Here is a 23,666-nt window from a genome sequence, read left to right on the forward strand (position 1 = left end):
TCAGTGGCAGCAATGTGGTTTTGGCTCTTCCAAAGTGATATGATCTAGGGAGAAGTGTGTTTACTACTCTCTTATACTCTGCCCTGGTTTATGAGTGACCCAGAGGTGAAAGAGGGAAAGGAAAAGGTAGAATGGGATAAATTATCTGACATAAAAGAAGCCTGAAAGAGATTTTACAGTGGAGGAGAAAATGAGGGAAGTAGGAAGGGGAGCACATAAGAACTGGCTTGAAGAGGGAATGATAGAAACACTCAGCTGGGTATAGAAATCTATCTTTCTATACAGGAAAGTAGGAAAGAAAGAGATAAGAGAAGGTAGTGAGAAACTGAAGCATATGTGTATATAGATAGATAGAGATAGAGATATATACACATATATGTATATATAGATAGATGTATATACATCAATCTATATACATATACATAGAAATAAACATATATGTACTTTCATACATGCACACATATGTCTACACACAAACATATACATATATATAAAACAATAGTAATATAGCTGACACATAATATAGATTTCTCTTTTGACTGAATCTTTTTTAACTTTGAGTTTGAGGTTAATGATTACTACCTCTACTTTTTTTGTAATAAATTCCATTCCTGATCTTTTTATTGTGTTTATGCATATCTTTTGTTTTCTATCCGTGCTAACTCTTCAACTTTACTTCCAAAAGCTGCCCTGAAATTCTAGAACCAGAGGGTAAAATAGAAATTGAAAGAATCTACCAAGACCTCCTGAAAGAGATCCCAAAATGAAAACTTCCAGAAATATTATAGCCAAATTCCACACCTTCTAGATTAAGGAGAAAATACTTCAAGCAGTCAAAAAGAAACAATTCAAATATCATGAAGTCACAATCAAAATAGCACAAGATTTAGCAGCTTCTACATTAAAGAAAGGAAGGATTTGGAATATGATATTTGCACAAAAGGTTAGGATTACTATCCAAAATCACCTACCCAGAAAAATTGAGCATAATCCTTCAGGGGAAAAAAATGGATATTCAGTGAAATAGAGGACTTTTAAGAATTCTTGATGAAAGGACCAAAGTTGAATAGAAACTTTGACTTTCACATACAAGATACACAAGAAACATCAAAGGGTAAAACAGGAAAAAGAAGTTATAAGGGATTTGATAAGGTTAAACTGTTTATATTCCTACCTAGGAAAATGATATTTATAACTGCTAAAAACTTTCTCATTATTAGGGCAGTTAAGAGCATATATAGAAAGCAGAAGTACACATTGAATGTTATGGTATTATCTTAAAAAGAAAATTCAGGGATGAGAAAGAAGAATGCACTGGGACTAGGGGAAAGGGAGAGATAGAATGGGATAAATTATCTGACAAAAAAGAGGCCTGAAAGCAATCTTACAATAGAGAAGAAATAGGGGAAGGAAGGGGGAAAGGGGAGAACATCAAAGAGGGAATGATATACACACTCAGAGGTATAGAAATCTATCTTACCATACAAAAAGTAGGAAGGGAAGGAATAAAAGAAGGCAGCAAGGAGCTGATAGAAGGGAGGGCAGTTTGGGGAAAGTAAAAGTCAGAAGTAAAACATTTTTGAGAATAGACAGGTAAAAGGAGAGAGAGTAGAATAAACAGAGGAAAATAGGATGGAAGAAAATACGTAGTTGGTAATCGTGAAAAAAAAATTGCATGAGTTTCACTATTAAAGATTTCATTTCTCAAATATATAGAAAACCAAGTCAAGTTAATAGAAATAAGAGCCATTCATCAAATGATAAATAGTGAATGATATGAACAGGAAGTTTTCAAAGTAATTAAAACTATAGTGATATGAAAAAAAGTGTTCTAAATCACTATTGATGAGAGAAATGAAAATTAAAACAATTCTGAGCTACTACTTCACACCTGTCAGATTGACTAGCATGACAGAAATTGAAAATGATAAATATTGCAGGAGATGTTGGAAAATTAAAATAGTAATGTACTACTATTAGAGAAATTGTATACTGATTCTACAATTCTAGAGAGCAATTTGGAACTATGACCTAAAGACTATAAAACCACGCACAGTCCTTGACCAATACCACTACTAGGTACATATCTTAAAAGAGATTTGTTAAAAAGGAAGAGGATCTATGTATACAAAATCACATATCTCTTTTGTGGCAGCAAAGAATTTAAAATTGAGGAGATGTTCATCAAGTGGGGAATGACTGAACAAGTTACTGCCTATGATTGTGATGGAATACTAATGTGCTTTAAGAAATGATGAGTAAAATGCTCTCAGAAAAACCTGGAAAGACTTTCCTGAACTAATGTAAAATGAAATGTGCAGAATCAGGAATACATTGTAATAACAGCAGCAATATTGTATGATGAGATTCCAGGGGTCCTCAAACTATGGCCTGAAGGACAGATGCAGCAGCTGAGGACGATTATCCCCCTCACCCAGGGCTATGAAGTTTCTTTATTTAAAGGACCACAAAACAAAGTTTTTGTTTTTAACTATAGTCCGGCTCTCCAACAGTCTGAGGGCTAGTGAACTGGCCCCCTATTTAAAAAGTTTGAGGACCCCTGAATTAATTCTAGTATGAATAACTTAGCTATTCTCAGCGATAGAATGATCTAAGACAATTTTGTAAAGTTTATGATGAAAGATGCTATCCCTCTTCAGAGAAAAAACAAAGAATTAATCAATACTGAATATAGATCAAAGATAATTTTCTTTATTTTTCTTGAAGTTTTTTGTCTGTTTTCTTTCACAGAATGAATTTCCCGGAAATGTATTTTGCATGCCTATACATGTACAACTATGCCAAATCAGAAATAAGGAAGAAAATGAAGAAAGAGAATCTGGAATCAAAATTTTAAAAAAAGTTTGTTGTTTTATATAATTGAGAAAAATAAAATATTAAATAAGGGGAAAGATTAAAAAATGAACTCTCGTCATTATATTTTGTTTGTATGTAGTTGTTTGCATGTTGTTTCTCCTCTGAACTCTTCAGGGGCAGGAACTTTTCCCTTTCTTTGTATCTCTTGCACAGAGTAGATACTTTATAAATACTTATTGACTGAATAACTGCTTATTGACTTATGTGATGCACAACCTGTTACTTCAGTCTAGTTCTTCAGCAGGATCTAAAATGAATTACTTAAAAGGACAGAAAATGGGAGAGACAAACTTCATACCTATTTAACCTTCTCCAGGGACAAGACCACTGAGTAAGTGGATTGACAAATGAATAACTTTATACTGAAAAAAATATTTTTTATGATACTGTGAGGCTTAATGAAAAGAAGAGAATTGAAAAATCATGCAAGAATAATCTTTCCATCTACTTACAGCAGAGACAGAATCTACCAAGGAGAGAGTTTTTTTTAATATGGCACAATATATTATGTACTCTGAGCATATCACATTCTGCTGTGACTGGGGAGAATAGCTGCTGTGCTCTGGTCACAATTATATAAATATGGAAATGTGTAAAAGGAGAACTCAAGTAGAGATCCTTTGGACCAGGAAACTTTCTGGGATTAAGAAGTTAGTATCATAGACTCTTGGGGTTGGAAAAAACTATTAGAGTTAACCAGTCCAACCTTTCTCCTCATTTAAGAATCCCTTCCACAATAACCAAGATTAATGATCTTTTGTCTTCAGTAACAAAGAATAAACAACTTCATAAGTAAAACCATTCCACTTGTTAAGCAATGCTGTTAGAAATTCTTTCTTGTATAAAACCAAAATTTCTCCCCCTAAAACTTTCACCTTTAGGTCCTGGCTCTGCCATCTGGAACAACTCTCCTTATTCTTCTACATAAGAGTCCTTCAAAAATCACAATCGCTTGAATCTTTTTTCCCTCAGGCAAAATAACTCCAGTTTACTTAACAATTCCTAGGATAAGAATGTACAGCGTATTACAATAAAGAATCTTTTTATAAACATGCATATTTTAATGCCAGAAAATTCTTCTCTCCATGACAAGAAGGTATTTACTTTTTGATAAGTACGATAAAGTGAAGGCTCAAAGACTCCAGTGAACACACAGGAGGAACAATTTTCAAAGCTTGCTAAAGATATGCAAATGACTCACCCCATTCTAGAAGACAAGATTTCCAGACCTGTCACCATCCTGGCTTTCCTCCTTAGGACACACTTAAACTGTCAGTAGTTGACATAAAGATTACTACTCAGAGATGGACACATTATTCCAGATGTGGTCTGATGAACACAGAATTCAGCAGAATTGTCACTTCTAGTGCTCTGGCCACTATGTTTTGTATTAATGAAGCCTCAGATTAAAGCAACATTTTAAAGCAATTTTGTCACACTGCCTGATCATATTGTGCTTAGTATCAACCCCTCACATCTTTTTATCATAGATTACAGTCAAGTCAGATCTGTACTTGAGCAATTGAGGATTTGGGTTTTGTTTTTAGGGGTTTTTTTAGAAGCTTAATACAGGACTCTAAATGTATTCTTGTGAATTTCATCTGGTGGGCTTTGACCAAGCCTACTGAGATTTTTTTGAATCCTTCTTTTGTCATTCAACATATTAACTATTCCTCTCAGCTTTGTGTCAACTACAAAATTGTTATGCTTGCTTCCTATGATTTCATCCAAGTCACTGATTAAAAAGACATAACAGAACAAGGACAAAAATTCAAGCTTATGGCTCTGTCTTTCTTTGGGGATTTCTTTCCAAGTTGACATTGACCACTTTAATGAATAGTCTTTGGGTAAAGTTTTCAACTAGTTGTTAACTCACCTATTTTATCTAGTTCTGTGACTAACCAGGGACAAAGTCATTCTCTGGGCTTCAATTTCCTCTTTTGCAAAATGGAGAAATTAAGCTAGAAGATTTCCCTTTCAACTCTAAAGTAAATGATACAGTCAGAAGAATAATCACAAACTAACACTCCAAATCTTCTTCAGTCAGGAAAGAAGGCTCATGTCATGGAAGTGGCAAACACCAGAGATCATAATATTAAAAGAAGGAAATAATACACACAATCAGAAAGATATTATTGAAATTAGAAAAATAAATTTCTCCCCAAAGTCAGAAAAAGTAGGCATCATCTTGTGATCAAAAACTCTTAAAAGAAAAAAAAAAGGAAGGCTTTGAGAATAAAATTCTGACTATGCAGTCACCAATAACCCCCCAATAATGAACAAAGGTAAGAGACAGCTAATGAATCCATTCTTATTAATGCAGATTGCAAAAAGCCTATAGAAAGTGTAAGAATCCAGGACCATATCTCATAGAAAAGGGGGAACATAACCAAAAATAAATATATGCAACATGGATCTATAAAAATATTAAAAGGAAGGTAAAAGTTCCAAATGAGCTGTCTTTCTTTTTCAGTGGCATAGTAGCAAAAAAAAAAAAAAAAGATTTTTAAAGTTGGGAGCTTTCCAGTTTAGAGCTAAAAATCTTTAAGAATTGGATGGTATAGATTTATAACTCTGAGAAGGCAGAACTATTCAACTTTTACTTCTTTCCAATTTCTCTTTCAAAAAGAATGAAAAGAGGGGGCAGAGCCAAGATGATGGAGAGGACTTTCTCTGAGCTCTTCCTGGCTTTCCTCAGCATCAACACCAAATCAAACCTTTGAATGGATTTAGGAGTGACAGAACCCACAGATATTTGGAGTGTAATAAATTTAGAGCAGAAAATATCTTGGAAGGGCTTTAGAAAAGGTCTGCCTCAATTAGGCAGGGGTATAGTACAGGGAGACCCAGAATGGAGAGGCTGGCTCAGGGAATATACTGGGAGCTTTTAGACAAAATACAGCAGTGTTGGCTACTCTGTCCTAATTCAGAAGCTAGTAGATCAGCAGATTAGCTATGAGACCTCCAACATAACTATAGAAGGCAAATAGTGATCTCTGGAATCCCACCATAACAGGCAGAACGTGGCCAAGCCCACCACTGTGGCAAGGAAGTCTGCAGCACCACTGGCTCCAGGACAGGTTGAAAGGAAGTTTGGGATAATCCTCCCTGTGCCCTAGGAGTAGATCTCAACCTTTTAAAAAATGAGCAGACTATTCAACATGTAAAGGATTGCTTGCCATCTGGGGGAGGGGGTGGAGGGAGGGAAGGGAAAAATCGGAACAGAAGTGAATGCAAGGGATAATGTAAAAAATTACCCTGGCATGAGTTCTATCAATAAAAAGTTATTTAAAAAATAATAATAATAAATAAAATAAAAAAAATTTAAAATGAGCAGAAAAGCAAAAAGAACTCTGACCATAGATAGCTATTATGAAGACAGGCAAGAACAGACCTCAAACCCCAAGAACACTAAAGGCAAATTGGTCCAGATGAAGCCTCAAAGAGAGATATGAGTTGGTCTCCATCTCAAAAGACTTTCTTGGAAGAATTCAAGAAGGATCTTTTAAAAAGAGTTAGAAGAAAACTGAGGAAAGGAAACGAAAGCTTTGAAGAAAAGTTTGGAAAAGAAAATTCAGACATTCTCTGAAAAAAACAATTCCTTGAAAATTACATTTGGTAAAATGGAAAAAGGAAATAATTCCATGAAAAATGCAAATGGAAAAAGAAAACAGCTCCTTGAAAAATGGAATTGGTGAAATGGAAATATAGAACAGCTCCTTAAAAACAGAATTGGTGAAATGGAAAAAAGAGAACAATTCCTTTAAAAAATAGAATTAATGAAATGGAGAAAAAATCCAATGAACAAAACACCTTTAAAATTTCTACTGGGCAAATGCAATGCAAAAGGAGGTTAAAAAGACTAACTGAAGAAAATAATGCATTAAAAATTAGAATTGGACAAATGGAATTGAATGACTCAATGAGACATCAAGAATTAGTCAAACAAAATGAAAAAAAATGAAAAAATAGAAAAATATGAAATACCTCATTGAAAAAACAACTGACCTTGAAAATAAAATCTATTATGCTTCAGCTGAAGTAAAATGAACAGGGGTAGCTATCCTGATCTTAGATCAAGCAAATGCAAAAATAGATATAATTTAAAAAGAGAAAGATGGAAACTACGTCTTGCTAAAGAGTACCATAGAAAATGAAGTAATATCAATACTAAATATATGTGCACCAAGTGATATAGCCTCCACATTCCTAAAGGAGAAGTTAAGAGAGTGGCAAGAAGAATTAGATAACAAAACTGTGCTAGTGCAGAATCTCAACCTCCCTCTATCAGAACTAGATAAATAGAATCACAAAATAAACAAGAAAGAAGTTAAGGAAGTAATAGAATTTTAGAAAAGTTAAGTATAATATATCTTTGGAGAAAATTGAATGAGGACAGAAAATAATATACTTGTTTTTCTCTGCAATACATAGAACAAACATAAAAATGGACCATGTGTTAGGGTATAAAAACCTCAAAATCAAATGCAGAAAGCCAGAAATAGTAGATTAATTCTTTTCACATCATGATGCAATAAAAATTACATGTAATAAAGAACCAGGGGAAAATAAATCAAAAATTAATTGGAAACTAAATAACCTAAAAGAGTGAGTGGGTGCAACAACAAACCATAGAAACAATTAATAATTTCATCCAAGAGAATGACAATATTGAGACAACATACCAAAATTTATGGCATGCAGCCAAAGCAGTTCTGAAAAATTTTATATCTCTAGATGCTTACTTGAATAAAATAGAGAAAGACAAGATTTAATGAATTGGGCATGCAACTAAAAAGGCTAGAAAAAAAACAAATTTAAAACCCCCAATTAAATACCAAATTTGAAATTCTGAAAATAAAACGTGAGATTAATAATATTGAAAGCACGAAAATTATTGAACTAATAAAACTAAGAGTTGGTTTTATGAAAAAAACAACAAAATAAATAAACCTTTAGTTAATTTGATTGGAAAAAAGAAAATGAGAAAATTAAGTTGCCAGCATCAACTTATCATTAAGGAAGAAGAAATTAAAGCAGTAATTAGGAACTATCTTGCCCAACAGTATGCCAAAAAATTTGATAATCTAAATGAAATGGATGTATATTTACAAAAATATAGGTTATCCAGATTAACAGAGTAGCAAATAGATCACTCAAATAGTCCCATTTTAGAAAAAGAAATTGAACAAGCTATTAACAAACTTCATAAGGAAAAATCTCTGGGCCAGATGGATTTATAAGTGAATTCTATCAAACATTTAAAGAACAAGTAATTACAATACTATACAAACTATTTAGAAAAGTAGGGGAAGAAGGAGTCCTACCAATTTTTTTATGACATTTATATAGTGCTGATATCTAAATCAAGTAGGGTCAATATAGAGAAAGAAAATTGTAGCTCAATTTCCCTAATAAACATACAAATTTTTTTTCTAATTAAAGTTTTTTTATTTTCAAAATATATGTATGAATAATTTTCAGCATTCACCTTGCAAAACCTTGTGTTCCAATTTTTTTCTCTCCCTTCCCACGATCCTCTCCCCTAGATGGCAAGTAATCCAATATATGTTAAATATGTGCAATTCTTTTATAATATTTGTACAAATATCATTCTGTAGAAGAAAAATCAGATCAAAGAAAAAAGAGAAAGAAAACAAAATGCAAGCAAACAACAACAAAAAGAGTGAAAATACTATGCTATGATCCATATGTATTTTCCACAGTGAAGATGTGAGTGAAAATGGCTCTCTTCATCACAAGACCATTGGAACTGGCCAGAATTAACCTCATGGTTAAAGAGAGGCACATCCATCAGAATTGATCATCATATAATCTTGCTGTTGCCATGTATAAATGGTTCTCTTGGTTCTGCTTATTTGACTTAGCATCAATTCATGTAAGACTCTCCAGGCCTTTCAAAAATTATCCTGTTGTTGATGCAAAAGTCTTAAATAAAATATTAGTAAAGAGATTACAGGAATTTACCAATAGTATAATACACTATGACCAAGCAGGATTTATATTTGCAATGCAGGGCTAGTCTAATATTGGGGAAAATATTAGCATAATTATTATATCACTAACCAAACTAACAGAAATCATATGATTTTATCAATAGATGCAGAAAAGGCATTTGACAAAACTCAACACCCATTTCTATTAAAAACATTAGAGAATAGGAATAAGTGTTTTCCTTAAAATATAAGAACCATCTATCTAAAACCATCAGCAAACATCATATGTAATGGGGATAAACTAGAAACATTCCCAGTACAATCAGATATGAAATAAGGTTGCTCATTATCACCATTACTATTCAATATTGTATTAGAAATTGTAAAATATGGGCTAGCTTCCTGGAGGACTTCAGAGTCAGCCAAAGTCAGGATAAATTAAAGTCCTTGGTCTTTAGAGGGAGAAGTGAAGGAGGCAGACAAACTGCCACAAGGCTTGCCAAAGATTTCTCCTGGAACCTGCAGTCCTGAGTTCAGCCTCTCTCCTCCTTGTCCTGCTGCCAAGTGACTCTCTGGCCCTTCTTTCACTGCCCTCCAATCCTTGCCTATGATTATCTTAACACCAAACATTCAGCAAATACCCAACAGTGAGAAGAGCCATTTATCCAAACATATGCTAATAGAGTCATTGTTTCAATTTGAATAGATAATTAGCCTTAAGTGTTTAGTTATCTCATTCAAGCATATTTTGGGGGAGTTTCAGCCCTCTATAAGAAATGTTAGCTTTAATAATAAAAGAAGAAAAAGAAATGAAAAGAATTAGAGTAGGCAATGAGGAAACAAAAATATCACTCTTTGCAGATGATATGATGGTATACTTAAAAGAATTCTAGAGCATTAGCTAAAACTACTAGAAACAATGAACAAGTTTAGCAGAGTTGAAGGATAAAAAGTAAATTCACATAAGTCATCAGCATTTCTATATATTATTAATAAAATCCAACAGCAAGAGATAAAAAGAGAAATTTCATTTAAAATAATTGTAAACTATATAAAATATTTGGGAGTCTATTTGCCAAGACAAAGTCAGGAATTATATGAACACAATTATAAAACACAGATCTAAACAAATTGGAATAATGTCAAATGCTTATGGGTAAACCAAGCTAATATAATAAAAATGGCAATTCTACCTAAATTAATCTACTTCTTCATTGCCATACCAATCAAACTGCCAAGAAATTACTTTATAGGGCTAGAAAAAATAATAAAACAATTTATCTGGAAGAACAAAAGGTCAAGAATTTCAAGGGAATTAATGAAAATGCAAATGAAGGTGGTTTAGTTGTATCAGACCTAAAATAGTATAAAGCAGTGCTAATCAAAACCATTTGACATTAACTAAGAAATACAGTAGCAGATCAGTGGAATAGGTTAGGTTCACAAGACACAATAGTCAATGACTATAGTAATCTAGTGTGAGATAAACCCAAAGACTCTAGTTTCTGGGATAAGACAGCAAGTAATCTAGGGGAGGGATGGAGGGAAAGGAGAAAGAAAACTTTGGAACATAAGGTTTTTCAAAAGTGAATATTGAAAATTATCTTTGCATGTAATTTGAAAATACAAAGTTACTATTAACAAAGAAAGACATGTTAAGTTGCTAGTAGCTAATAAAAATAAAAATTTTTGCTTTCTTATTTAAAAAAACAGGAGAAGATAGTCAAAAAATGGACAATCATGGACAGCAGATGTTCGAGAAGACTTAAAGTGAGAAAAATGTCCCAAATTCCAGAAAAATGAAAAGTCTAGATTATAAAAACTCTAGTCAAGTAGTTTTTAGTACAATTCCTAGTCAAATTCTTGAAAGGAACACTAAATAGATGGTTTAAGAGCTCTTAGATAATATTATAATTATAGTCAACTATAATAACAAACTACAAACTATAAGTAACTTGGAAATTAGTGGTCCTAATGGGTCATCCTTAGTTCATTCTACAACAGGACAGACTTTCCAATTTCCTTCAAAACACATTTCAATTGCTACCTTTTACATGAAATTTCTCTTATAGGGAATCAAATAAAAAAATGCCAAGATGTTAAATCAGAATAATATCTATTAAGAATTATCATGGACTTGATCAACAAGTCATTATTAACCTGTACCATGTGGCTTTTAAAAAAAGATCTCAAGGAGCTTATATTTTTATGGGAGAAGAAAACATGTATGTATTCTGTATACGCCTATTTCTGTACTTTTTAAATAGAATTATTAAGCTATTATAAGATAAAAATCAGAAAATTAGAGATATTACATATTTTTTTTCAGAAATGCATTTAATGAAATCTGTCATGATAACCTTCTAGATAAAAAAAGAACTATAGTCTAGGTGTTAAAAGCATATAGACTATGAGGGTTAAAAGAAATCAGTGAATAATCTAGTCCATTCTTGCTTGGTCTGTAGTTATCCCTATGTCCCTACAAGTTTCCCCACGGTCACACAGATAGAAACATAGCCCCAGAGCAGAATGGAGCCTTTAGAAACTATATAGGACAGTTTCCTCATTTTATGGAAGAGGAAACAAACTCAGAGAGGTGAAGAAGTGATAATGAGATACAGGATTTGAAATTGTCTTCTAATTCCCAAGATGTATTTGATCCCATTGTACCATGAAACTGAGCTAGGATTCCAGTAGGGGAAAAACACTAAGTGGAGTGGGGAGGGCATGGGAGGAGTGGGGAGAGATGTATGTACTATGTTGTAATTAAGTTGAATTTTGAAGGAAATTAGATATTTTTAAGAGGCAAAAGTGAAAACATTAATTCCCAGTCTTAAGGATAGCCAAGGGCATGGAACTCACAACACAATGGTTCAGTGTCACCATAGTTTGTTGCTATTGTTCAGTCATTTTCAATCATGTCTAATTCTTTGTGACACCCTATTTGGAGTTTTCTTGACAAAAATATTAGAGTAGTTTGATATTTCCTTCTTCAAATCATTTTCCAGATGAAGAAACTGAGGCGAAAAAGGTGACTTGCCTGGAGTCACACAGTAAGTGTTTAAGGCCAAATTTGAACTCATGAAGATGAGTTGCCCTGACAGCAGGCTCAGCACTCTAACTATTGTGTCTCCTGGATGCCCTCAAAAGAATTTAAGCTCTATCTTGTCTATCCATATTGGGAGCAGTGCTCAATTCTGAATATTCTATTTTAGGCAGGTGTTGATAAGGTCAAACCAAGTCAGAAGAGTTTAGGGTAACAGACTATATTTTTGATGTCTGAGATGTATTCTAGCTAAATTGTTGGCATGAGAATTAGATACAAATTTGTATGAAATAAAATAATTTTTATGAGTATGCTTGAATTGGAGTAGAAGGTCAACTATAATAACAGCTACAAACTAAGAGCAACTTGGAAATTAATGGTCCTAGTGGGTCACCCTTAGTTCTCTCTAGAACAAGCCAGACTTTCCAATTTCTTCAAACTTATTTCAATTGCTGCATTTTACATGAAATTTCTCCTATAGGGAATCAAATAGAATAATGCCAAGAAGTTAAATCAGAAAAATATTTATATATAGCCCTTCATGTAATGAAGTCCTTTGGCGCTAATTGGAAGAATGTCAGGGATTTTTGTTTCATAAAGTAGGGAATCAAACAGGTCTGAGAGACTCAAAGATCCCAATTCTTTCATAAGCCTCTGTGTTAATAATCAGCTTGTGCTGAGTTTTTGGATCTCTATGTAAATAAGTAAGAAAGAAGGAAGTTTGATTGCATGTATATACATGTATAGTTATACGTATACATATATACTGTTGCCTTGTATACACACGTGTCTATGCATTGTTTGTTATATCTATGCATGTAATCAAAGTTTTGTTGTCATCTTTCTTAAACAAAGCTCCAATAATCCAACTCAACTGTAATAGCTCAGAGACATACAAAAGGGATACATGTACCTGGAGGTTGAATATATAAGATCTGAGTAATTTTATATTAGATACCAGCAAAGATTTTGGCATTCTTCCAACTTATGTCAAGAGGCTTTGTTCAGAAATAAGTTCTAAGAAGGCATCAGTAAAAATAATAATAATAATAACTTTTATATAATTCTTACATTGTGCCAGGCATTATATATATGCTTTGTAATAATTATTTAATTTGATCCTCACAATGCTGGGAGATATGTGCTATTATTATCATACCCCTTTTACAGATGAGGAAACTGAGGTAAACAGAAGTCACAAAGGGTCACAAAGCTAGTAAGTGTCTGAGACTAGATTTAAACTGAGGTCTTTGTGACTTCAGGTGCAGACGTCTACCAACCACAGTACCGCCAAATTTCTCTATATTCTCCTCTCTGGGCATCTGGGTCTAGGTTGAGCTAATGAAATTCAGAGAAGATATGATAAAAGTTAGTGAGCCTCTATAGATCTTCCATAATGGCTCTAGATTCACTGTCAATAATGTAAGTATTTCTGCTATAATTAAATTCTAGAGCAGGAAAATAAATGGCATTTCCTCTTTGGAATCAATGGAACATTCATAAGTCACAAAGCTACAGTGAAAGAGAGGGAGCACATCCATTTGGGGGATCAATGCCTGAAACCTATTGCATTTAAAAGACACAGCCCCAGCTGGGAGAATGCTGAAACAAATGATTTCATGAGCTAGACACTAAAAGGAGAATGTGTTCAATCAGGCCAAGATAAGCCCTTTGGTCACAGATACAGCAGCAAAGGTCTGAAAATTTGTCCGTTTCCACACAGCACATCTGGCATTCTGGGCATGCTACAACCACTAATGAGTTATTTTGCAAAATATCCCCCACTGAGTTCCATTCTTTCATATAAATGAAAAAAATAAGCAAAAAGAAACACTGGTTTTTAATTGATATTCTTGCTCCTACAGGAGAACACTGGAACTCAACATGCTGGACTTGTGGTCTGATCATTTATTTTCCTGCTCTAGAAATCAATTAATGCAGAACTTGTGATCCTGAGCTCAGATTTGAGTGAGGAGTTGAATGGGGAAGATTCCTCAATGAGAGAAGAGATTCTTGAACCAATAGTTCTTAACAGCAATATTTGTCTTTCTGGCCCTCTATCTGAGAACCTTTTGTATTTTCTTTCAATAAAAACAAAAACAACAGCAATGACAACAATAATGAAGATGATGTTATATTTATGCAGCACTTCAAAGCCTGTGAACTATATGCATATATATACATATATATGTACATTTATACACATAAATGTACATATACACATATGTAAATTTGTTCGTGAATATATATATATAATATATATATATATATATACACACACACACACAGAGAGAGAGAGAGAACCTAATGATAATCTTGTGAAATAATCATTTGCAGATAATATTGTTCCCATTTTGCATATTGGAAAACTGAGATTCATTCAGCAAGATTAAGTGATTTGACCATGAGTCACATAGCTAGTACATCTCAGAAGCAAGATTTGAATCCAAATCTTCATAACTTCCAATAGTAGCCTGATGTCACACTTCCTCAAAAAGTCAACTATTTAGCAATACTAAAATGCTTTCATCATAAAAGAGGGTTAGGAGGAAGGGAAGAAAAAGGAAAGGTACATCCCTACAATATATGAAAAGAAAGCCTAATACAGAAGAAAAGAGAGTGGTTTTGACTATTTATGGGTTTAGTGGTGAATGCTTTGTGCTTTTTACTTTTCAGGTAGTTAACTAAAACAGGTCTAGAATTCATTATCCTAAGTCCCCAAGTGGGAACCAAGAGCCCTTTTAGCTTTTCTTCTATGGATACCTAAATAAGAATTAAATTCTGATGTGTCCAGTGAAAATCCTTGATGGGAACATGAAACAAAGAGACAGTCCCTCCCCCAACTTAATGTTGACTTTTGTTTGTATAAACCCAAAGATCTTCTGGATCATGGCTTATTGAGCTAAGCTTCCTTGTACTTTTAGAAGAAAAAAAGTCTCCCCTATGTTTTTAAAAGATGACTGAAGAAGTAACATTTTGTATATTACCTCTGGTTTATTTATAAAATTAGAATAATAATAATAACTTATTTATATGAAAGCAGAGAAGTAGATAGGATCATTACTGAGGTCATATATAGTTCTAAGAGTGATGTTGAATAAGGTCATAGAGGTTCATGCAAAGAAAAACAAAGTAGAGCCATAAGAGTCTTTTAAAAGTTCTCTTTGCCTAAAACATCTATTTTTCTCTTCAGTTCTTTTTCCTCAAACCCTTACAATTTAGGATTCTATCCCAAAGCATACTGTTTTCTCAGAGGACTGCCTAGTCACTAAATTCCATGATCTTCTTTTAGGTCTCCATCTCCTCCATCTTCTCTGTAGAATTTGACACTTTTGTCTGTGCCTTTCTTGACAATCAGTCCTTTCTCCTTTGTTTCCATGATAGCTTTCTCCTGTTTTTGTTTCTCCCATGTAAATTATTTTTCTCAGTCTGCTTCGCATATTTATAGATTACCTCCTACCATCGTGTGAAAGTATCCCAAGTCTGCCAACGGGCAGCTAGATGGTACAATGGATCTTAGGTCTGGAATCAGGAAGACTTCTCTTCATGAGTTCAAATCTTATCTCAGACACTTGCTGTGTGACCCGGGGCAAATCACTTCACCCTGTTTGCCTCTATTTCCTCATCTATAAAATGAGCTGGAGAAGGAAATGGCAAACCACTCCAGTATCTCTGCCAGAAAACCCCAAACAGGGTCACAAAGGGTAAGATACAACTGAAATGACTGAATAATAACAATATTCTAAGTCTCATATTTATGCCTTTTTTCTTTCTCTCTCTCCAATCTTTCTCTTGGTGATTTCATCTACTCACATATCATCTTTTCCATATGTGATTTTCAAATTTAAACATCCAGACCTTATCTCTCCTCCAAACTTTAGACCCACATCTCCAATTGTCTTCTCTACTGCTCCATCTCATCATCTCTAACTGAACACATAAAGAGGCAGCATGAATGATAATAGTAAAAGAACCATTGGATGCGAATTCAATCCTGCTACTTACTACTTGTGAACCTTTCTGGGTCTTAGTCATCTCATCTGTAAAATAAAGGGATTGTATTCAATGATTTCTCAGGTCTCTTATAACTCTAAACCCATTTCCAAAATGGAGCTCAACATCTCTTCCTATAGTACCTGCATAAAGCCCCAAAAGCAGCATTTAGAATTGGCCCCAGGAGAGATGGTTTAAATAGCTTATCTGTAAACAGCTGAGTACGAATATTTAAGAAATTCACTTTATAGCTCTTGTAAAAACACTTACTGCATAAATACTTCACTCTACCCTGCAATTTAAGAAAGTTTTGTTGTTGCTGACATAATCAAAAGGCAAAATCCCACATGAGAGGCCCCCAAAATGTAATTAACATAATATGTGTATGTGGTTTCTTAATTGTGAGTGAAAATAAGGGAGAGAACCTAGGACTAAAAATTTTTTTAAACAAATGTAAAAAAATTGTTTTGAAAGTAACTGGGGAAAATATTAAATAAATAAAATAAGTAAAAAATATGTATATATCTGTAAAGCTTTTATTTACCTGAAAATATCCCTAATATATTCTGAAAGGTCTACATCCTATATGAGATGAGAAATATTCCCAAGACCATCTAAGTCAAATCTATCTGTCAAGAGACCATCCCATAAAAAGGACAATGACCAATTAAAAAAAACCAAAACATAAAAACAGCTCGAGAAAGGAACAGAGATACAAATCCCCAAAAGAAATTAGGACGGAAATGCATAATTAAATCTGGACTGACACTATGTGTTACCAGGAAACAGTGTGAGAGAGTAAAAGCTGAAACTGAAGTCAAAAGACTCAGTTTTAAAAGATGTCTTCTTACAACTGTGCAACTTTAGGTAACTTGTTTAATCTCTCTGTGCTTTAATTCCTCATCTGATTAGAGAGACACAGAGAGAGAGAAGACAGAGACACAGAGAGAGAGAAGAGATAGAGAGAGATTCAGAAAAAGACAGATTCAGGCAGAGACAGAAACACAGTGAGAGACAAAAAGAAAGAGAGATAAAGGCAGAGACAACAAGACAGAGAGACAGAGACAGAAAAGAGGGAGGAAGAGAAGGAGGGAAAGAAGGAAGGAGGGAGGGAAGCAGAAAGAGAGAGATAGACAATAGCTCCTAAGTAATTGTCCAGCTCCAAATTTATTGGTGTGAAATTCATCCTAGCCCAGAAAGCATGTGACCTGAGAAACTGAACTTGCAAATATCAGGGTTCTAGAATTGCTATATATTAGTCTTACTAAGGCTATCAAATGAAAAATATGGCTCTGTTGTTCACTGAATAAAAGTTAAATGATGGATACCTACATAAGTATGTGAGTGCATATCTCAAAGGTAAGAAGGAATGATCAGCCACTCAACTTAGCAGAGCTAGACATATGATTTGTCTGTCTCCCAGATTCAATGAACTAGATTCTCACTACCAGCAAAACACTGTCTCACAGAGGTATTATAAGCACCAAGTTAGATGATTATGTAAAGTATTTTGCAAAGTTTAAAAGTGAAAAAGAAATGTCAATTATCAGTTTCCCCCATCTTGTAATTTTCTTATTTCCGCTGAGGATACCGCTATTCTCCTTGTCACCCAGATTCATAATCTTGAATATTTCCTCTCTCATCTATTATCAAATCAGTTTTTATATCCTATTGATCCTATCTCTACCTTGCCTCTCACATCCATCCTTTTTTTTTTTAACTATTCATCCTGTCAAACCCATTTTCATCCCTCTCATTTGTTCTCCCTATGACTATTCTAAGAGTTTCCTAAAAGGTATCTCTGTTCCCTAGTCTCTCTCCTCTATCTACCCTCCATATAACTGCCAAAATAATCTTCCTAAAAGCACAGATATGGCCACATTATTCCTCTGGTCAAAGACTATAAGTTCCCTATAGCTTCTTAAAGGAAATACAAACTCAACCTAGCTTCTAAGTCTCTATATGATCTGTATCCCTATCTATCTTTATGGTCTTATTTCACATTACTCTCTGTGTTCACCAAATTTGTTCCACAAATATGACATTCCAAGTTCCATCTTTGTATTCTTACAAGATGCCCCACATACCTGAAATACATTACCCTCTTAGAACCTTTCTCTCTTATAATCCTTATCTTCCTTCAATTTGCAGTTCAAGGGCAAATTCTCATGTGGAGTTTTTACAGATATGCTCAACTAGCAATGTTTTCATCCTCTTCAAATTAAGTAGTTTTTATTTATCTTTATACATATTATATACAACCTTCACCCCCACCCTCATAGAATGTAAGCTCCAGGAGGGAAGAAACTAGTTTATTTTTATCCATGTACTGCCAGTACCTAATACTGTTCCTTGTACACCATAGGCACAGATGTTTGTTGAAATCAATCAACTCTTTGATCTTTGATATATATATCTTGAGTCTTATCTACATATGCTCAGTGTCTTAGCTCCAATGCCACCTCCTCCATGAAGCTTTCTCTCATCCTGATTTGATATTCTCTCTAATTAATTTATTCTAAATTTTGTACTTATCTATATTTATGTTATATTACTGTGCAAAAATGTAAGATCAATTAAGTCATTGAGTCTTTCATATCTAGACTTTGCATCTACTCCCATCCCTAGAGAAAGGTTCCACTAGAATGAGTGAAGGAATGAATATATGGTTGTTCTGATGATGGCACTAATGAAATCTTTTTAAATTATTTTTTTTCAATTCCAAATTATCTCCCTCTGATTTCCTCTCAGCCATCATTTGAGAAAGCAAGAAAAATAAAACCCATTACAAATGTATAATCAAACAAAATAAATTCCAATATTATTTATGTCCCAAAAAATGCTCCAGTCTGTACTCTGAGTTCACTACCTCTCTATCTGAAGATGGATAGCATGTGTCATCATGAGTCCTCTGGAACTGTGGTTGTTCAGTTTCTAAGTCCTTCAAAGTTGGTTAGATTTATAATATTGTTGAAATTATGTAGATTATTCTCCTGATTCTGCTCACTTTGCATCAGCTCGTACAAGTTTTTCCCAGGCTTCCCTGAAACCATCCCTTTAATAATTTCTTATGACACAATAGTATTCCATCACATTCAAATACCATAGCTTTGTCAACTATTACCCAATTCACTCGCCCAGTTTCCAATTTTTTAACCACTATGCAAAAAAGTCCTATACATGTTTTTGTGCATATGGGTCCCTTTTTATTTTTTCATTAATCTCTTTAGGGTATAGACCTATTAGTGCTATTACTAACTTAAAAGATATGCACACTCTTGGGGGCATAGTTCAAAATTGCTAAATAGATTAATTGTGTTTTAATGTGTCTATTTTCTCATTGCCCTTCCAGTACTTGTTATTTTTCATTTTCTTTAATTTTGTCTATCTGATGAATGTGAAATGGTAGCTTAGAGTTATTTTAATTTATATTTCGTTATTTATGTTTAGAACATTTTTTATACAGCTATTGATAGTTTGGATTTCTTCCTCCAACAGCTACTTATTTATATCTTTTGACCATTTATCAAGTGGAGAATGGCTCTTTTTCCTGTAAATTCAATTCAGTTTCCTATACATCTTATAAATAAGATTTTTCTCAAGAGAAATTTCTTTATTTCTTTATTTGTTTTTTTTAATTTTTAATAGCTTTTTATTTACAAGTTATATGTATGGGTAATTTTACAGCATTGACAATTTGATGTCAAACCTTTTGTTCCAATTTTTCCCCTCCTTCCCCCTACCCCCTCCCCTAGATGGCAGGATAACTAATACATGTTAAATATATTAAAGTATAAATTAAATACAAAATAAGTATACATGTACAAACTGTTATTTTGCTGAACAAAAAGAATCGGACTCTGAAATATTGTACAATTAGCCTGTGAAGGAAATCAAAAATGCAGGCAGGCAAAATATAGGGATTAGGAATTCAATGTAATGGTTCTTAGTCATCTCCCAGAGTTCTTTCACTGGGCGTAGCTGGTTCAGTTCATTATTGCTCCATTGGAACTGGTTTGGTTCATCTCATTGTTGAAGATGGCCAGGTCCATCAGAATTGATCATCATAGAGGATTGTTGATGAAATATATAATTATCTCCTGGTCCTGCTCATTTAATTCAGCATCAGTTCATGTAAGTCTCTCCAGGCTTTTCTGAAATCATCCTTTTGGTCATTTCCTACCGAACAATATTTCATAATATTAATACACCACAATTTATTCAACCATTCTCCAATTGATGGGCATCCACTTAGTTTCCAGTTTCTGGCCACTACAAAGAGGGCTGCCACAAACATTTTGGCACATACAGGTCCCTTTCCCTTCTTTAGTATCTCTTTGGGAATAAACCCAGTAGAAACACTGCTGGATCAAAGGGTATGCACAGTTTGATAACTTTTTGAGCATACTTCCAGATTGCTCTCCAGAATGGCTGGATGTATTCACAATTCCACCAACAATGTATTAATATCCCTGTTTTCCCACATCCCCTCCAACATTCCGCATTATCTTTCCCTGTCATTCTAGCCAATCTGACAGATGTGTAGTGGTATCTCAGAGTTGTCTTAATTTACATTTTTCTGATCAATAGTGATTTGGAACATTCTTTCATATGAGTGGAAATAGTTTCAATTTCTTTATCTGAGAATTGTCTGTTCATATCCTTTGACCATTTATCAATTGGAGAATGGCTTGATTTCTTATAAATTAGAGTCAATTCTCTATATATTTTAGAAATGAGGCCTTTATCAGAACTTTTGACTATAAAAATGTTTTCCCGTTTATTGTTTCCCTTCTAATCTTGTCTGCATTAGTTTTGTTTGTACAAAAACTTTTCAATTTGATATAATCAAAATTCTCTATTTTGTAGTCAATAGTGATCTCTAGTTCTTCTTTGGTCATAAATTCCTTCCTCTGTCTGAGAGGTAAACTATCCTGTGTTACTCTAATTTATTTATAATCTCATTCTTTATGCGTAGGTCATGAACCCATTTTGACCTTATCTTGGTGTATGGTGTTAAGTGTGGGTCAATGCCTAGTTTCTGCCATACTCTTTTCCAATTTTCTCAGCAATTTTTGTCAAACAGTGAGTTCTTATCCTAAAAGCTGGGGTCTTTGGGTTTGTCAAACACTAGAGTATTAAAGTTATTGACTGTTTGTCCTTTGAAACTAATCTATTTCACTGATCAACTAATCTATTTCTTAGCCAATATCAAATGGTTTTGGTGACTGCTGCTTTATAATATAATTTTAGATCTGGTACAGTTAGGCCACCTTCATTTGATTTTTTTTTCATTAATTCCCTTCAAGAGAAATTTCCAGCAAAAAATTTCCTCCTTGTCTTCAAATTTTGTTGGCATTGTTTTATTGGTTCAGACTTTTTAATTTTTTGTGTATCAAAAGTATGCATTTTACCTCATGTGAAACTATCTATACTTTCATTACTCATGAACTCTTTCCCTACCCATAAAGCTAACAGGTAATTTCTTCCTTACTTCTTTAATTTGTTTATGATATCAAACTTTATATCTAAATCATATACCCATTTGGAGCTTGTCATGGCATACAGTGTGAAAAGAACTATGTCTATTTCTACCATATTACTTTCAAGTTTTTCCATTTTTTTGTCAAATGGTGAGTTCTTGCCCCAAGAGCTAGGATTTTAGGATTTATGAAACACTAAGCTGCTATATTTATTTACTTCCCTATATTTTGTACCTAATCTGTTCTAATGATTAACCTCTCTATTTTTGCCCACTACCAAATTATTTTGATGATTATAGCTTTGTAGAATAGCTTGACATGTATTACTTCTATTCCTTTTCCTAGTTCTGTAAAGTAATCCTTTCATAGTTTGATTGGTATGGTACTGAATAAGTAAATAAGCCTAGGAAACAATGCCCTATTCCTCAGCCCCAGTAACAAGTTGAATGATTAATAACTTAGTAAAAGCAAAACATCTTCATTCTCTTACCATTGATACAGTGGGGAACAACATGAAATGGAGAAAGTATGATGTTTTCTGATCCTTCATTTATTTATATTCAAATGAGGAAATCCAATAGAAGCATGAAGAAAATAAAAAGGTTTTTAAACATCTCCTGTGAAGCTTCTGTATCCAACTTCTCCAAAAGCAAGCTCCTAGGTCTCTTCCACTTGGGGGGAAAGGAAATACATTAGGAAAGGACTTCATATAAATTCTTAAAAACCGTCCTGCATTATTATTTCTATGCATGCTTAGCTTTGTGCTAGCTCAGAGTGAGAGGGGGCAGTCCCTTGTTACAGACAAATAAAAGAACAAAAATCAACTATATTTACAACTGAGCTACTTGAGGCAGACAGGTGCTACCAGGTATTACTGTGTGGCTGATACACATAAAAGGAATTATATTTTAGATCAGACAGAAACCTCCAGAGAAGAAGCATTATCTGTCAGGGCAAGCCTATTGTTATGTCTATGATCTTCTTTCCATTTTCTCTTCTAATTAGAAGCAAACTAAATCAAACAATAAAAGTTACCAAAAACATCCATAATTTTTGATCTAATAATTCCATTGTGGGGAAAATATTCTGAAATTGGTGTCAAGAATAAAACAAAGATATAGAAGAAAAAGCTACTAATTCAAAGATTTTAATAGCAATATTATTTGTGATTTCAAAAAAAATCCACTAGGACATAGTCTAAATGTTCAACAGTAATAGAACTGTTAAATAAATCATAATTTACTAGCATAATGGAATGCTATGGTATAGTTAAAATTGACGAGCATTAGAATTTTTTCTCATCTGTGAAGATCTTTATGGAATAATACAAAGTGGGGAAAAAAAGCAGAAACAGAACAGAATACACATTAATTACCACCATCAAAAGAGCAAAGTGAATGGGAATGAACAAATAAAAAAATCCTCACAGAGACTTATATAAAGTGATCAAAAAATTAAAATATTTCATGTATTAAAATATTATTTTAAATAAAAATTTATTTAAAATAAAAAACAAGAAATTTTGATTAATTTTGATTATGTTCAATATTAAATCAAGTATATTTATATCAACTAAGTCCATAAACAAAGTAGTCATAGCAGTACTTTCGGGGTAGTAAAGAATGGAAAACAAAGTTGATGGTTATTGATTGGGGAAAGGCTAAACAAATTGATGATGCATCAATGGATCAGAATGTTATTTTGGCATAGGAAATACTGTTAACAAAGTGCCCAACACATAGTAGGTACTTAATAAATGCTTATTGATTGATTGAATATGAATTCAGAAAAGCATGAGAAGACTTAAAAAGAACCAGTGTAAAGTGAAATAAAACCAAGAAAATAAAGCAATCATTTCAACAATGTAAATTGAAATACCAAAGAAATGAAACTGAACACTGTGTAATTACTGATGATCAAGTTTGACCTCAGAGGAGAGATTTTTTAAAAATTCACTTTCCTCCATTCTTTGCAGAGGTGGCATAAAGTGAGTATAGAACATTGCAATTACTGTCAGACTTGGTTGATATGTTGGGCAGTTTTGCTGAACTGCTTTATTATCTTTCTTTTTTTATTCTTTGTTACAAAGAATGACTCACTGGGGAGGAAGGAGAGGAAATATATATTCAGAAATAAGGAAGAAGTAAATACAAAGAATATCAATAAAAATTTGAAAAAAAAAGTTAATCCCATTCTTATAATCATGAAAAAGCTATAACTGTAGGCAGATATAATTTTAAAACAGGGGGAGAGAGCTAGTTTCATCTGTAGAAGGATAGATGACCACGGTGTTGTAACTAAGCAATAAAT

This window comes from Antechinus flavipes, chromosome 2 (assembly GCF_016432865.1).
Source record: "Antechinus flavipes isolate AdamAnt ecotype Samford, QLD, Australia chromosome 2, AdamAnt_v2, whole genome shotgun sequence".
Classification (NCBI taxonomy): Eukaryota; Metazoa; Chordata; class Mammalia; order Dasyuromorphia; family Dasyuridae; genus Antechinus; species Antechinus flavipes.